The sequence below is a fragment of the Sturnira hondurensis genome, unplaced genomic scaffold (genome assembly GCF_014824575.4).
Source record: "Sturnira hondurensis isolate 20B ecotype Veracruz unplaced genomic scaffold, ASM1482457v3 Scaffold0015509, whole genome shotgun sequence".
In the NCBI taxonomy this organism is placed as follows: Eukaryota; Metazoa; Chordata; class Mammalia; order Chiroptera; family Phyllostomidae; genus Sturnira; species Sturnira hondurensis.
The window spans coordinates 11914015-11929517 of NW_028088140.1; the positions used below are offsets into that span (position 1 = coordinate 11914015).

At 41.7% G+C, this 15503-nt stretch overlaps 1 protein-coding gene across 1 annotated transcript in view; it reads right to left on the minus strand.

Annotated features, from left to right (window-relative positions):
• Window positions 1–15503, minus strand: part of ADIPOR2 (adiponectin receptor 2) — a 102532-nt gene that overhangs the window by 50639 nt on the left and 36390 nt on the right. The window lies entirely within an intron of this gene.

The window sequence follows — 15503 nt, forward strand, 5'->3', positions numbered from 1 at the left end:
CCCTCTTAAATCACAGTACAAAAGTTTATTTTAGAATTTAGTTACATATCTAAATAAGGTAATTACCACAGGCAATCCAACTAGAAACACTAAAATAGGAAGGAGCCAAGGTACATGTGACGCTCATAAATCTCATGAGATTCAAAGTTCTTACTAAGGGAAAGGAGGAGTAGAGCAAAGTGGGAGGACCTGGTTACCATAAGAGGTAAAAGGTGTACTGAAGTGTTCATATATGTGAGTACATAAGACTTAGTCCAAGAGTTCTAATTAAACAAAGTGTTAGTCTGTTAGTTCCCTAAATCATGTGATTTTGCCGCAGGATTTCTCTAAGGGTTTTCAAAGTTTTCAGAGCAGTAACAAACACAAAAAACTTTAAGAATCACCAAACCTGGGCTTGTGCCTATCACTTAAGAGCCTGGGCTAGCATATTTATAATGCTGAGATTATAAACAATGATATTAATGCCCAATTCTGAAAAAGAGGGAATAATATTACTGATTTACATTCACTTTACAGATGTGCAAACTAGGCTCAGAGATTGGGTAAATTTATTCACAGCCATCAGTCTATAAATAAAGAGCAGCTGGAATTTATACCAAGGTCATTCTGGCCCTCGTTAAGTTCGTGTGCTTTCTACTACCCCCAAAATTAAGACTAGTAAAAAAAAAAAAGTTTAAGAACTTGAACCTGTGAACAAAAAAGGGATTCTGTAATAAAACAGAGAAGTCCAGTGATGGAAAACTAGCTGCACAGGGTAATATGATCATAAATTCCTAAGTGCTGGTTAGTCATGCTAACCATGACTAGTGGTTTAAGCAAGTCTGTCCATTTTTCTTATGAATTTAGACTGACACACCTATGAGATGCTACAAGTAATCCTTTTCAGGAAGCAAATAATCTTGTTAACTACACTGTGCCTTGCTTTCTCCCACCTTCAGGTAATTTTCTTCACGTTCCCTCCTTAATTCCAAAAGTATAAAAGAAACTGCAAAACTGGCATTCTCCAGAGAATCTGAGATCTTGATTCCTGGCTTAAATAAACTTATAAAAATTCTCTGCAGATCTGGACATTTCTTAGAGACAAACCTTAAAAGTCATTTTGTTTACATAGCAAGCAAACAAAAAATCAAAATCTTTATTCTCAAATGTAGCAAGTACAATAAAACTTTCTGCAAAGTAGCCTTGAAATATAACCACACTGGTCTTTTCATAAGCAGGAGCTATATATAAAGGTATATTGTTCATTAAGGAGAATATACACGGGGTGTCCTATGAACTAGATTTGTTTTGTAATCTTGAACTCAGAAACAGAAAGCAAATGACAAGAAATAAGTTTTCCCAAAAAATCTGTAAGGATTCTCCATAAAATAAAAACACATTTAAAAAAACAATTTCCAGGAAAGGCCTGAGATCAAAACACAGTCCTATCAACAATGTTTTCTACATTTACAAGTACAATAAAAGAATGAACAAAATAAGGCACTGTAAAATCTCCAAAAATTTTTAATTATATTCACCATTTTACATATTCTAAAGTAGGAAGGCCTACCGATATATTTTAGGGTTTCAACAACAGAACTGTTGAAGGAAAAAATATATTTTGTGAACCTCCAGGGTCCCAAAGACTTAACAAAACAAAAAAGCCCAATAGGAGAAAACTGGAGAGAACTGTAATTTACTACACATTTGAGTTCATTTGCATTCTCTCTAATTATAAAATGAATTCCTACTTGGATGCAATACACCTTGAAACCCAAAGCAATCAATTCTAAAACTCTAAGGTAAAGGCAGAAAGTAAGAGTGTCCTTTATCACCATTATTAAACTCTGTCCTGGAGGTTTTAGACAGTTAAACAAGAGAGAAAAAATAAAATTGTAACTATTTACACATTATAACACACTTTATCTATAAAACCCAAAAGAAGCAACCAAAAAAAAATACAATAAGAAAATTCATTAAAGTGAATGGGCATAAATTTAATACATAGATATCAACAGCTTTCATGCTAAAGCCTACACTATTTGATTATTATGTAAGAAATTAATATACACAATAGAAAGACAAGAAAAAATACTTCAAATCAAACCATGAAATGCTACTGAAAGTCTACAGAAATTCCCAGGACTACTTACTAATGAATGAGTAAGATCAACAGATAAAACATGAACACTCAAATATCAATCACATTTCTACACAGTAACAAGTAACATGCGAAAATGAAATTTAAAACAATGCCATTTTACAATTACTTCAAAGAAATTTAAATATTAAAGTATACACTTAAAATATGTATAGGATCTGCTTGCTGAAAATTATAAAATGCTAATGAAAGAAATCAAAGGTCTAAACAGCAGTAGTTCATATTCATGGACTGAAAAAAATTTAGTGAAGATGTAAATTTTTTGCAATTTTTTATTTTTGTAATTTTAAATTCTATATTTTATTTTTTAAGGTTTATTTTTATTTTATGTTTTAAGGTTTATTTTTATTTTATTTATTTATCTTTAGAGGGGGAAGGGAAAGCGAGAGGGAAAGAAATATCAATGTAAGGTTGCCTCTTGTGCATTCCCTGCTGGGAACTAGCCTGCAACCCAGGCATGTGCCCTGACTGCGATCCCCTGGTTCACGGGCCCATGTTCAACTCACTGAGCCACACTAGCCAGGGTTAAATTACATTTTATTGATTATGCTATTACAGCTATCCTGATTTTCCCCCATTGGCCCCTCTCAACCAAGCACCCCCAACTCCCTCCTCAGGCAATCCCCTCCACCATTGTTCATGGCCATGGGTCATGTGTATAAATTCTTTGGCTACTCCATTTCCTATATTGTAACTACCTATTGTACTGCTTAATCCCCTCACCTCTTCACCCATTCTCCCCCACCACCCCCCATCTGGAAACCATCTGGCAACTAACTTTTTCCTCTTGTTGATGTTAAGAGTCTCTCTTTATTTTGACCTTTAGCATTTTAATTATGATGTATCTGGGAGCGGGCCTCTTTGCATACATCATAATTGGGATTCTCTGTGCTTCCTAGACTTGCATGTCTATTTCCTTCACCAAATCAGGGAGTTTTTCTTTCACTATTTTTTCAGATAGCCTTTGAATTTCTTGCTCTTTCTCTTCTTCTGGCACCCCTAATGTGAATGTTGGACCTCTTGAAGTTGTCCCAGAGGCTGCTCGTACTGTCCTCCTTTTTTTGGATTCTTTTTTCTTCTTGTTGTTCTGCATGGTTGTTTTTTGCTTCCTTATGTTCCAAATCACTGGTTTGATTCTTGGCTTCATCCAACCTACTATTGTTTCCCTGTAAATGCTTCTTTATTTCAATTAGTGTATCCTTCATTTCTGACTGGATCTTTTTTATGCTGCTGGGGTCCTCACTAAGTTCCTTGAGGATCCTTATAACCAGTGTTTTGAAATCTGCATCTGATAAATCGCTTATCTCCAGTGTGTTTAGCTCTTTTTCGTAAGTTTTCATCTGTTCTTTCATTTGGGCCACGTTTGTCTCCTTTTTTTGGCAGCCTCCCTGTATTTGTTTCTATGTATTAGGTAGGACTGCTTTGACTCTGTGTCAAGGTAATACAGTCTAACGCAGTATGTGTCTGCAGGGTCCAGTGGCACAGCCTCCCCTATCACCCAAGCTGGGTACTCAAGGGCTGAGTACAAAAGGACTGAGTATACACTCCTCTTGTAGTTGAGCCTTGGTTGCTGTTGGCAATCAATGGGAGGGATTTACACAGGCCAGTCAGCTGCAAGGACTGGCTATGACCACTGACCACCAACCTCCACCATCCATGGAAGATCAGCTGTGAAGGGGCAGGGTTGAGATGCTCTAATGTTGTTCCTTGAGCCAAGGTCAGCACCCGCCTGTGTTCTGCCTGGGGCCACCCTGCCTACGCTATAAAGCAACCTGAATTGGCTCCTACTTGTGCTGGGCTTGGAGATTCCAAGGCCAAGCCAACCTGTAAATTTAATCTGGCTACCCCCAAGCTCCCAATGAAGACAGCTATTACTTGTTTGATAGGATTTAGGAGCCAAGACCAGCCATTCTAATGGAAGAGCAGCTTGGGTGGGCTCATAAATTGGGTGGGGGCAGGGCCTCTGGGGATCTCCAAGGCAGGCCAAACAGTGTTAGCCAGGTTGATGGAGTCTCAGGTATGGCACCAGCTTAATGGCTCTGTGGGAAGGAAAGCTGAGAAAAGGGACAATGGCCTCTGCTTGCCTTGATGGCAGACACTTCATGTTCTTCCTGTATACCACTGGTGCCTTTCAAGCTGCTACTCCAGAGCTGGAGCTCAGAGGGAATGAATCTGAGTAAGTGAGTCCACATGTGGGTTAAGAGGAACAGCTTGGGACTCCAAAAGAGTCCTGACTCTTTCTTTCTCTGACTCAATCTCCACTGGTTTTTGCAGCCAGAACTTGTGGGGACTTATCTTCCAGGCGCTGGGGTGCCTGATATGGACCTGGGACTCCTCATTCCCAAGATATCCCTACATGTGGATGTGGGACCAATTTTTATCCACATGGGTGTGAGACTGTCACAGGTGGGCACAGGTAACCAGGTTCTTGGTGATCGGGATGAAGAATTGAACCAAACAGAGTTTATAGTAGAGAACATGGGAGCAGGCCAACTCTAAGCAGAAATTCACTTCATAAGCTGGAGGTATTCTATTATAGGGCGGATCCTTACTGGCTAGTTTTGGCAGGCTTTTATCATGCATGTACAAGTAGCTGTATTACTTTAAAGCTACTGTGCAATTGGTCTCCCATGATTTCTTTGGCCACCAGAGAAGGGGTCGCACAATGTTACCAACTGGACTCCCCTTAGGGGTCCCCTGTACTAGGTTCACCTTGCCTGCTGCCAGGAAATTATAGTTCTCCACATCAGAGAAGGAAAGGAATTATTTATTCGAAAGTTATACAGACTTAAGAATAATGACTTAATGTCTTCATTAAATTCCCCAAATCCCTTAAAACACCCACAATCACACACAGTCCTTCACTCCCCCTCTTTGCCTGGTCCGGGGTACTGTATCTCAGGAAAATTAATAGAAGTCAGTGGCTCAGTTAGCACCAGTTCTTCCCAGTAATCCATGCTCAGCTGGCAGGCTTCCCTTAGTTCCCAGCACCACCAGCTGTATCCCCAGGATCTCCAGTTCTTAATCCAAAGCCACATGGCACCTTCTCATGGCCCACCAGCAAGAGTCCTTTCAACCCTTTCCTCCCTGCAGCATCTCTCCTGCATTCTTCCGAACTTCCAAGAGAAAGCTCTGCATTGCTGCTACATCTTGCTTTCCAGCTTCCTAAGCTGAACAGCAAAGGGAGACCCAAAACCATGTGGTTCTCCCCTGCTAAAGCCGCATGGTCCTTCTCTGCCAGAGCCAAGTGGTTATTCTTGTCATGGCTGCCACCCCTGGTTTAAATTCTAGTGTCAATCTTCCTCTGCAGCCCCATTTCCAACTCCTCCCACAATCAGCTACACTTGCCAGCATTCCCATATTTTTCCAGCTTTTCTTGGCTGCCATAGTAAATCCAGGCAGGCGTGGCCCTGTGGTGTGGAGCCAATCATCTCCAAGCTCTTACACAGGCTCTGTAACCAGGGGGAACTGCCTCCCAGTTACATCCTCAGTGGAAGTTACTCCCTTCTCCCTGGCTCAAAGCATGGCCATAGCTATTTAACAAATCTGTTATGTTAAATGACCATTCTAGGACTTCCGCCAAGATGGAGGAATAGGTGGAAACACTGTGCCTTCTCCCACAACCAAGTTTGAATACAACAAAGGTTTGGAGAACAAAGACACAGCCTAAGAACAGAAAACTGAATTATACGGAAGTCCGACAACAACCAACCGTTCAACCGGGACAGTAAGAGGGGCGGAGCCAGCAGCAGAGCAGGGTCGGGCAGGACAGATCCCCCGACCTAGGTGCACAAGTGGCCCAGACCCAGTCAGGGTGTGGGGTCGCACATTCGCGCACAGTGAGACGGACCACGCAGGCCCCAGGGGGCGAGGGCTGACGGTGGTGGCACACTCGCGTGCAGTGGGATGAAACTCGAGGGCCCCGGTGCCGGTGGCAGCTGCCGAACCTGTGGAGGCCGAGGTGGGAGGCAGCTGATGGGACACCATTGCTCCTCGTTGACCCCACCCCCACTTACAGCGTCACAACCCAGCCACTGAGTTGCCCTGCTCTGATGAACACCTAGGGCTCCGATCCTGCTACATAACAGGCACAAACAGCCCAAAAGATGGTGCAAGAAGAACTCAAAGTCCCAGAGCCCATAACTCTAAGCAACCAAGAGATTGCCAGCCTCTCAGAAGCACAGTTCAAGACACTGTTTATCAGGATGCTCACAGAACTGGTGGATTATAGTCACAAATTAGAGGAACATATGAAGGCTAAATTAATTGAAATGAAGGGAAACGCACAGGAAACCAATAGTGATGGAAAGAAAACTGGGACTCAAATCAATGGAATGGACCAGAAGGAAGAATGAAACATCCAACCAGAAAGGAATGAAGAAATGAGAATTCAAAAAAATGAGGAGAGGCTTAGGAACCTCCAGGACATCTTTAAACGTTCCAACATCCAGATTATAGGGGTACCAGAAGGGGAAGAGGAACAGCCACGAGTGGAAAACTTATTTGAACAAATAATAAAGGAGAACTTCCCCAATCTGGCAAAGGAAATAGACTTCCAGGAAATCCAGGAAGCTCAGAGAGTCCCAAAGAAGTTGGACCCAAGAAGGAACAGACCAAGGCACATCATAATTACATTAGCCAAGACGAAAATGAAGGAGAGAATCCTAGAAGCAGCAAGAGATAAGGGGACAGTCACCTACAAAGGAGTACCCATCAGACTGTCAGCTGATTTCTCAAAAGAGACCTTAGAGGCAAGAAGGAGCTGGAAAGAAGTATTCCAACTCATGAAATCCAAAGACCTACAGCCAAGATTGCTTTATCCAGCAAAACTTTCATTTAGAATGGAAGGACAGCCCTGGCTGGTGTAGCTCAGTGGATTGAGCGCGGGCCTGGGAACCACACGATAGCAGTTCGATTCCCAGTCAGGGCACATGCCTGGGTTGCAGGCCAGTTCCCAGTTCCCAGTTGCTGGCAGCGGATGCATGAGAGGCAACCATACATTGATATTTCTCTCCCTCTCTCCTTCCCTTCCCCTCTAAAGATAAATAAATAAAATCTTAAAAAAAAAAAAGAATGGAAGGACAGATAAAGAGCTTCTCAGATAAGGTCAAGTTCAAGGAGTTCATTATCACCAAGCCCTTATTATATGAAATGCTAAAGGGACTTATTTAAGAAAAAGAAGATGAAAAATATTAACAGTGAAAGGACAGCAAACACACAGCTATTAACAACCACACCTAAAACAAAAGCAAACCAAGTGGACAGCTAGATCAGGAGTGGAACCATAGAAATGAAGAACACAGGGAGGGTTGGCAACAGGGGAGTGGGAGGGGGAGAAGGGGGGAGAAGGCACAGAAAATAGCATAGATGGTAGGTAGAAAATAGATAGGGGGGAGGGTGAGAATAGTGGGGGAAATATAGAATCCAAAGAACTTGAGACACGTGGTTATAAACTAAGGGGGGCAGAATGGTGGGGGAGGGAGGGTGCGGGTGGAAGGGATTGAAGGGGGGGAATAGAACAACTGTAATAGTATAATCAATAAAATATATTTTTAAAAAAATTGTGAAATACTTTCTAATACTTTCTAAAATTGGGGGAGAGGAAAGAATATGAATGAATGCATTTGTTACTGGCAGGACTGTCTTAAAAATATTAGAGAATTCTGGGAAGATGGCAGATAGAATACACCTTGGGAATCTGCCCACCTAACAACTGTATTGGCAGAATATGTAACAATTTTGGAACTCTGTGGAGTCTGCTGAAAGCTTGCAACTTCCAGGGGATAAGTGGAACTGCTAATTGTTAAAACTGGTCAATTTCAGGTTTTAGCTTAGTCCCCAACTCCAACCAGGCAGATAGTGGTACACCAGCTCCTGGAGCCACTTGCACAAAGCTTGCAGGAGCTAGGGTGCTTAAAACAACCCTGTTCTCCAAATAATGGGGATCTATGCTCTGGCTGCTTCTTTTGATCCCAGAGTTACAGACAAACTGGGCAGCCATTATTGTTATACCTCCCCACAATGTTGCAAAATTCTCCCCCCATCCAGCTGAGGTTGACTTCCAAAAATTCTAATGGGTAGATAACTTTTTTTCCCTTTTATTTTTTGCTTGTCCCCTTTGAAGAGTCAGATATTAAAAGACTAGAACATTCAAAGCAACTATATATGTGGGTAAAATTAAAAAATGACAGTGCAGGCCTAAAGAGAGGCTCCCGAAAAATGTAAGGAGACTTAGACCTCAGGGCAGAGATAGAATGCAACAACAAAAGAACAATAACCAAAAAAAAAAAAAAAAACCTACAAACCTCGGGGGAAGGGAGAATCTGATTTCCAGAGTTACCACAGTATTATAGTCAAATGTCCAGCGTTCAAAAATACATCACGCCCTGGCTGGTTTGGTTAAGTGGATTGAGCACTGGACTGCGAACCAAAGGGTCACTGATTCCATTCCCAGTGACAGCACATGCCTGGGTTGTGAGCCAGGTCCCCAGCTGGGGGCATGCAAGAGGCAATCGATCAGTGTTTCTCTCATGCATCAACATTTCTTCCCTCCTCTTTCTCCCTTCCCCTTTCTCTAAAAATAAATAAATTCTTTTTTTAAAAAATCACAAGATGCGCAAAGAAACAGGAAAACATAGCATTGACAGTCTTTGCCAAAAATCACTCTGATTTCCTGCTTCAACAGTGTCCAGACAGAATCCAACACTAACCCCCTTCCCAGTCAGCCACCCAAACCCAGCCTTCCACCACCTCCTCACAGTGTCCTTGCACTGGCCTAAGCACCCTGCTACCACTCCAACACCACACAGCCACCTTTCCTCAGTCACCCACCATGACCACCATGTCTACCTCATAGGTGGAACCAAAACTACCACCAGGATCAGAGGCCACCATCAAACGCCATATCAACTTAGAGGACTATGCTTCCTACATTTACCTGTCCATGTGTTACCTTTTTGACCACAATGATGAGGCTTTGAAGAACTTTGACAAATAATTTCTTCATCAGTCTCATGAGGAGAGGGAATGTGCTGAGAAACTGATGAAGCTGCAGCATTCTGAATCTTCCTTCAGAATACCAAGAAACCACATTGTGATAACTGGCAGAATGGGCTTCATGTAATGGAATGTGCATTAGACTTGGAAAAAAGTGTGAATCAGTCACTACTGTGTGGGGGCAACCCTCCTTGAGAGTCCCCCCGGGTGCCATGGACAAAAGTGAATAATGACCAAGACATGACAGACCTGCTTAGGGAGGAAGAGTGGGCTGTGGCGTTTCTCAGGGGAGACAAAGGCCAGCAGTGGCCAGTTTCTCTGAGGAGAAAAAGCCCAGAGCCCCCTGTTCCATAGCCTTTTTTTAGGTTAATACACAGGAATACAGGGCGGCAAGGATCAAGCAGTAGATAACATTTCAAAGATACCTGAGGGCTTCAGAGTCTGAGTCAGTGTCTGTCAGGAAGAGAGTTGCAGAAACTTTGCGAGACATACTCATTTCCTCTCGGACCCTTATCATATGAATGAAAGCACTCTTAGCAGAGCAGATTTCACGGGTTTATCAGCAAGTCTTTGTGATGCCAAATTTTTCCCCAGGACAAGCTCTAGCAAGGCAAGGAGCTGCGCCTCTCCCAACAGGTATTCAGGCTTAAGGGGATTAGATTAGAGCCAGGAAGCGCTTCTCCCAGAGAACATGGGGACTCAGGCTGTGTCAAAGTGGAGGGTGGGGGGTAGCGAAAGTCCACTGCTCTTTGTTGCAGCCCGCCCAAGTCCTTCCATGAAGGCCTCCCAAGTGATGGAGTCTGGCTTAGGTTGCCCCCTGCTGTGAGGGGTCTTACCTGTCATTGACTTCCGACCATGCTTTGGGGGCAGAGAGAGGAAACTGAGGCAGCATTTGCTATCAGAGACAGACTTTGTCTCCTGCGGCTCGCATTCCAAAGGTCGTCCCTCGCCGTTAGCCACAAGGGATAGAGATATAGTTCCTAAAACCAGGCACAGTGGTCTACAACACTACTGGACTTGTACAAACTGGCCACTGACAAAAAATGACCCTCACTGTATGACTTCATTGACATTACCTGAATGAGCAAATGAAATCCATCCAAGAACTGGGTGACAATGTAACCAGCTTGCACAGGCTGGGGGCCCCTGAAACTGGCATGGGAGAGTATCTTTCTGACAAACACACCCTGGGAGGCAATGAAGACAGCTCAGCCTTTGGTCGCTTCCCATAGCCAGAGGGGTGATTTCGCTGGTCACCAAAGCAGAACATGCATGTTGTAGTTATCTTTACCTTTTCTATAACTTATACCAAATCATCCACTTACATTCTTTCATTTGCACTATTCCTTCAAATAAAGTAATTTGGTAGCCACCCTCCCAAAAGAAACAGGAAATACCACCCATTTGAAGGGAAAAAAGTCAACAGAAACTGCTGTGAAAAGCACTGAATGGTTCATGTATTAGTCAAAAACTTCCTTTAAAATAACTGTCTTAAAGATGCTCAAAGAACTAAAGGAAGATGTGGATGTGGAGAAAGCCAAGAAAACAATGTGTGGACAAAATATCAGTAAAGAGATAGAAAATCTTAGAAGACATTCTGGAGATGTAAAGTACAATAACTCAAATGAAAAATTCACTTACGGGATTCAAAGGAAGATTTCAGCATGCAAAATAAAGAACGGGTGAACTTAAGGACAGGACAATAGAAATTATTGAGGCTGAGAAAAAAAGATGAAAAAAACAGTCTAAGGGATCTATGGAACATCATTCTGTGGACTAAAATATGCACCATAGGGACACCTGGAAATAATACAAAATAATACTGAATGTAACTGTAATTTTTTTTAAGATTTTATTTATTTGTCTTTAGAGAGGAAGGAAAGGAGAGAGGAGAGAAATATCAATGTATGGTTGCTTCTTGTGAGTCCCCTGCTGGGAACTGGCCTGCAACCTAGGCATGTGGCCTGACTGGGAATTGAACCACGATCGTGTGGTTCGCAGGCCCACGCTCAATCCACTGAGCTACACCAGCCAGGCCTGAATGTAACTGTGATTTAAAAATACATTAAAAAATATCATAGGGATCCTAAAAGAAGAAGAGAGAAAGAGGTAAAGAAAATATGTAAAGTAGTAGGCTAAAAACTTACCAATTTTAATTAAAAACCTAAATATAAACATATAAGCTGAAAAAACTACATGTAAGATGAATTCAGAGATGCACACCAACACATACTATAAGCAAACTTTCAAAAGACAAAGAACTAACCTTTAAAGCAGCAATAACTGATACCACAGAAATAAAAAGGATCATGAGACTACTATGAATAATTATACACCAACAAACTGGATAACCTAAAAGAAATGGATAAATTCCCAGAATCATACGCCATACCAACACTAAATCACGAAGAAGCAGAAAATATGAACAGGCCAAGGAGACTGAGACAGTAACCAAACATCTTCCAAACCAAAATCAAATGGCTTCACTGGTGAATTCTACCAAACATTCAAAGAAAAATTAATGCCAATACTTCTCAACCTCTCCCCCCCAAAAAATCAGAGGAAGAAACACTTCCAAAATCATTTTACAAAGCCAGCAATATCCTGATACCAAAAAGTCATACAAGGACACTACAAGAAGAGAATTATAGGCTAATATCCCTGATGAACATAGATGCAAAAATCCTCAACAAAACACTTTTAGCGAACCTAATTCACTGGCACATTAAAGGGACCATATCCCATGATCAGTTGCAGTTATGGATGCAAGGTTAGTCAACACGTGCAATCAATAAATGTGATGTACTACATTAACAGAATGTGATCATCATTCATATGAACATAAGATCACCTCAAGAGATGCAGAAAAGGCATTTAACAAAGTTCAACACCCTTTCAAGATAAAAACTCATCTAAGTTTAGAAAAAATCTACCCTAACATAATAAAGGCCATATATGATGAGCCTGCACTTAAACATCATACTCAACAGTAAAAAGCTGAAAGCTTTACCTCTCAGATCAACATCTAGACAAGGAGGTGGTATAGTAACTAGATATCTTGACTCGAAGTCAAACGTACTAATAACACCAGATTTCCTTCCTAAAAGGAAATTTAAAATTCCCACTTCTTAGACTTCACTTCCCCTTCAAATAACGCAGTCATCCCTAGGGGTCCAAGGGGGCTTAGTTCCAGGACGCCTGCACATACCAGTCAATATGCTCAATTAATAAATGTGATGTACTACATTAACAGAATGTGATCATCCATATCCAAGGATGTTCAAGTCCCTCATATAAAATGACATATCATTTGCATATAACCTATGCATATCCTCCAACATACTTTAAATCATCCATAAATTACTAATAGTACCTAAATCAATGTAAAAATATTATACTGTATTGTTTATGATATTGCCAAATATCATAATTGTTTATTATAATGCCAAAAAGTAAAAAGTCTGTACGGACTATTGTAGGCCTATCAGCAACACGGAGTAACAACAACACAGTGTTATTTCTTAGATTTGTTATGGATTCAGAGGGCCGACTACTGCATAAGGTAAACTTATTATATTATTTAAAAGTACCAAGGCTGTTTAACTGGTACCTCAAAATCAATTTCTTATCTGTACAAATTGCTAGCCTAATTGTTCGACACCTCCAGTCTAAAAATCTACCTCTATTCCAGGAAAGGTATTTTTTAAAAACCAATGGCTTGTATCTTCCATGAGAGCAAGAGTTCTGTTTTATTCACTGCTGAAACCCAAATTACAACAGATACATAGTAGACATTCAAAAACACTTTCCTGAGTAGATAAACAAATGTCCCATTCTCGGGGGGGGGGGGGAATTAATATTATTTATTTAATCATTGTTAAATTGGGATTCTTGCCAAGATACCTTAGTACAATGTATTACTTCACCTATTTTGCGACTTTAATTTTTATGTTGCCCTCAATTTTAAAGAGTAGGCAAAGCGAGGCTTCCACCAAGATGGAGGCATAGGCGGAAACACTGTGCCTCCTCCCACAACCAAGTTTGAATACAACAAAGGTTGTTTGGAGAACAAAGACACAGCCAAAGGACAGAAAACTTAATTATACAGAAGTCGACTACATCTAATCGTGCAACCGGGACGGTAAGAAGGGCGGAGCCAGCAGTAGAGCAGGGTTGGGCAGGACAGACCCCCTGACCTAGGTGCGCAAGTGGCCCGGACCCAGTTAGGGTGTGGGGCAGACTGACCTTGGTCGCACATTCGAGCACAGTGAGAGACTACACAGGCCCCAGGGGGCGAGGGCTGACGGTGGTGGCACACTCGCGTGCAGTGGGATGAAACTCGAGGGCCCCGGTGCCGGTGGCAGCTGCCGAACCTGTGGAGGCCGAGGTGGGAGGCAGCTGATGGGACACCATTGCTCCTCGTTGACCCCACCCCCACTTACAGCGTCACAACCCAGCCACTGAGTTGCCCTGCTCTGATGAACACCTAGGGCTCCGATCCTGCTACATAACAGGCACAAACAGCCCAAAAGATGGTGCAAGAAGAACTCAAAGTCCCAGAGCCAATAACTCTAAGCAACCAACAAATTGCCAGCCTCTCAGAAGCACAGTTCAAGACACTGTTTATCAGGATGCTCACAGAACTGGTGGATTATAGTCACAAATTAGAGGAACATATGAAGGCTAAATTAATTGAAATGAAGGGAAACGCACAGGAAACCAATAGTGATGGAAAGGAAACTGGGACTCAAATCAATGGAATGGACCAGAAGGAAGAACGAAACATCCAACCAGAAAGGAATGAAGAAATGAGAATTCAAAAAAATGAGGAGAGGCTTAGGAACCTCCAGGACATCTTTAAACGTTCCAACATCCGGATTATAGGGGTACCAGAAGGGGAAGAGGAACAGCCACGAGTGGAAAACTTATTTGAACAAATAATAAAGGAGAACTTCCCCACTCTGGCAAAGGAAATAGACTTCCAGGAAATCCAGGAAGCTCAGAGAGTCCCAGAGAAGTTGGACCCAAGAAGGAACACACCATGGCACATCATAATTACATTAGCCAAGACGAAAATGAAGGAGAGAATCCTAGAAGCAGCAAGAAATAAGGGGACAGTCACCTACAAAGGACTTCCCATCAGACTGTCAGCTGATTTCTCAAAAGAGACCTTACAGGCAAGAAGGGGCTGGAAAGAAGTATTCCAAGTCATGAAATCCAAAGACCTACAGCCAAGATTGCTTTATCCAGCAAAACTTGCATTTAGAATGGAAGGACAGATAAAGCCCTTCTCAGATAACGTCAAGTTCAAGGAGTTCATCATCACCAAGCCCTTATTATATGAAATGCTAAAGGGACTTATATAAGAAAAAGAAGATGAAAAATATGAACAGTGGAAGGACAGCAAACTCACAGTTATTAACGACCACACCTAAAACAAAAGCAAACCAAGAGGACAGCTAGATCAGGCTGGAACCATAGAAATGAAGATCACATGGAGGGTTAGCAACAGGGGAGTGGGAGGAGGAGAAGGGGGGAGAAGGTACAGAAAATAGCACAGAGAGTAGGTAGAAAACAGGGGGAGGGCAAGAATAGTGGGGGAAATATAGAATCGAAAGAACTTGAGACACGTGGTTATAAACTAAGGGGGGGAGAATGGTGGGGGAGGGAGTGTGGGGATGGAGAGGAATGAAGGGGGGAATAGAAAAACTGTAATGGTATAATCAATAAAGTATATTTTAAAAAAAGAGTAGGCAAAGCTACGGACACAATATGGTGGTTCCTCAAAAAAATTAAAAACAGAATTACTATATGATCTAACAATTCTACTTCTGAGTATACACACAAAAGAACTTAAAGCAGAGTCTTGAAAAGACACTTATATACTCACGTTCAGAATAGTATTATTCACAATACCTAAAATGTGGAAGCAACCCAAGTGCTACCAATGGATGAACAGTTAAACCAAATAAGGCCTATACATACAGTATTATTCTGCCTCAAAAAGGAAGGGAATTCTGACACAAATTACAACCTGGATGAACTTTAAGAACACTATACTAAGTGAAATAAGCCAATCATGGGGAAAAAATATATGATTCCACTCATATGAAGTACTTAAAGTAGTCAAAATCTTAAGAGACATAAAGTAAAATGGTGGTTGTCTTAGACTGGTGGGAAAAAGAAATGAGGGAGTTACTGTTTAATGGGTATGGAGTTTCCGTTTCACAAGATGAAAGAGTTCTGTAGATAAATGGTGTTAATGGTGCCAAAACAACATGAAATGTACAACATGACTATATACGTAAAAATGTTTCACATAGTAAATTTTATGTTATGTGTATTATATGTTTTAACTTGGGGGGGG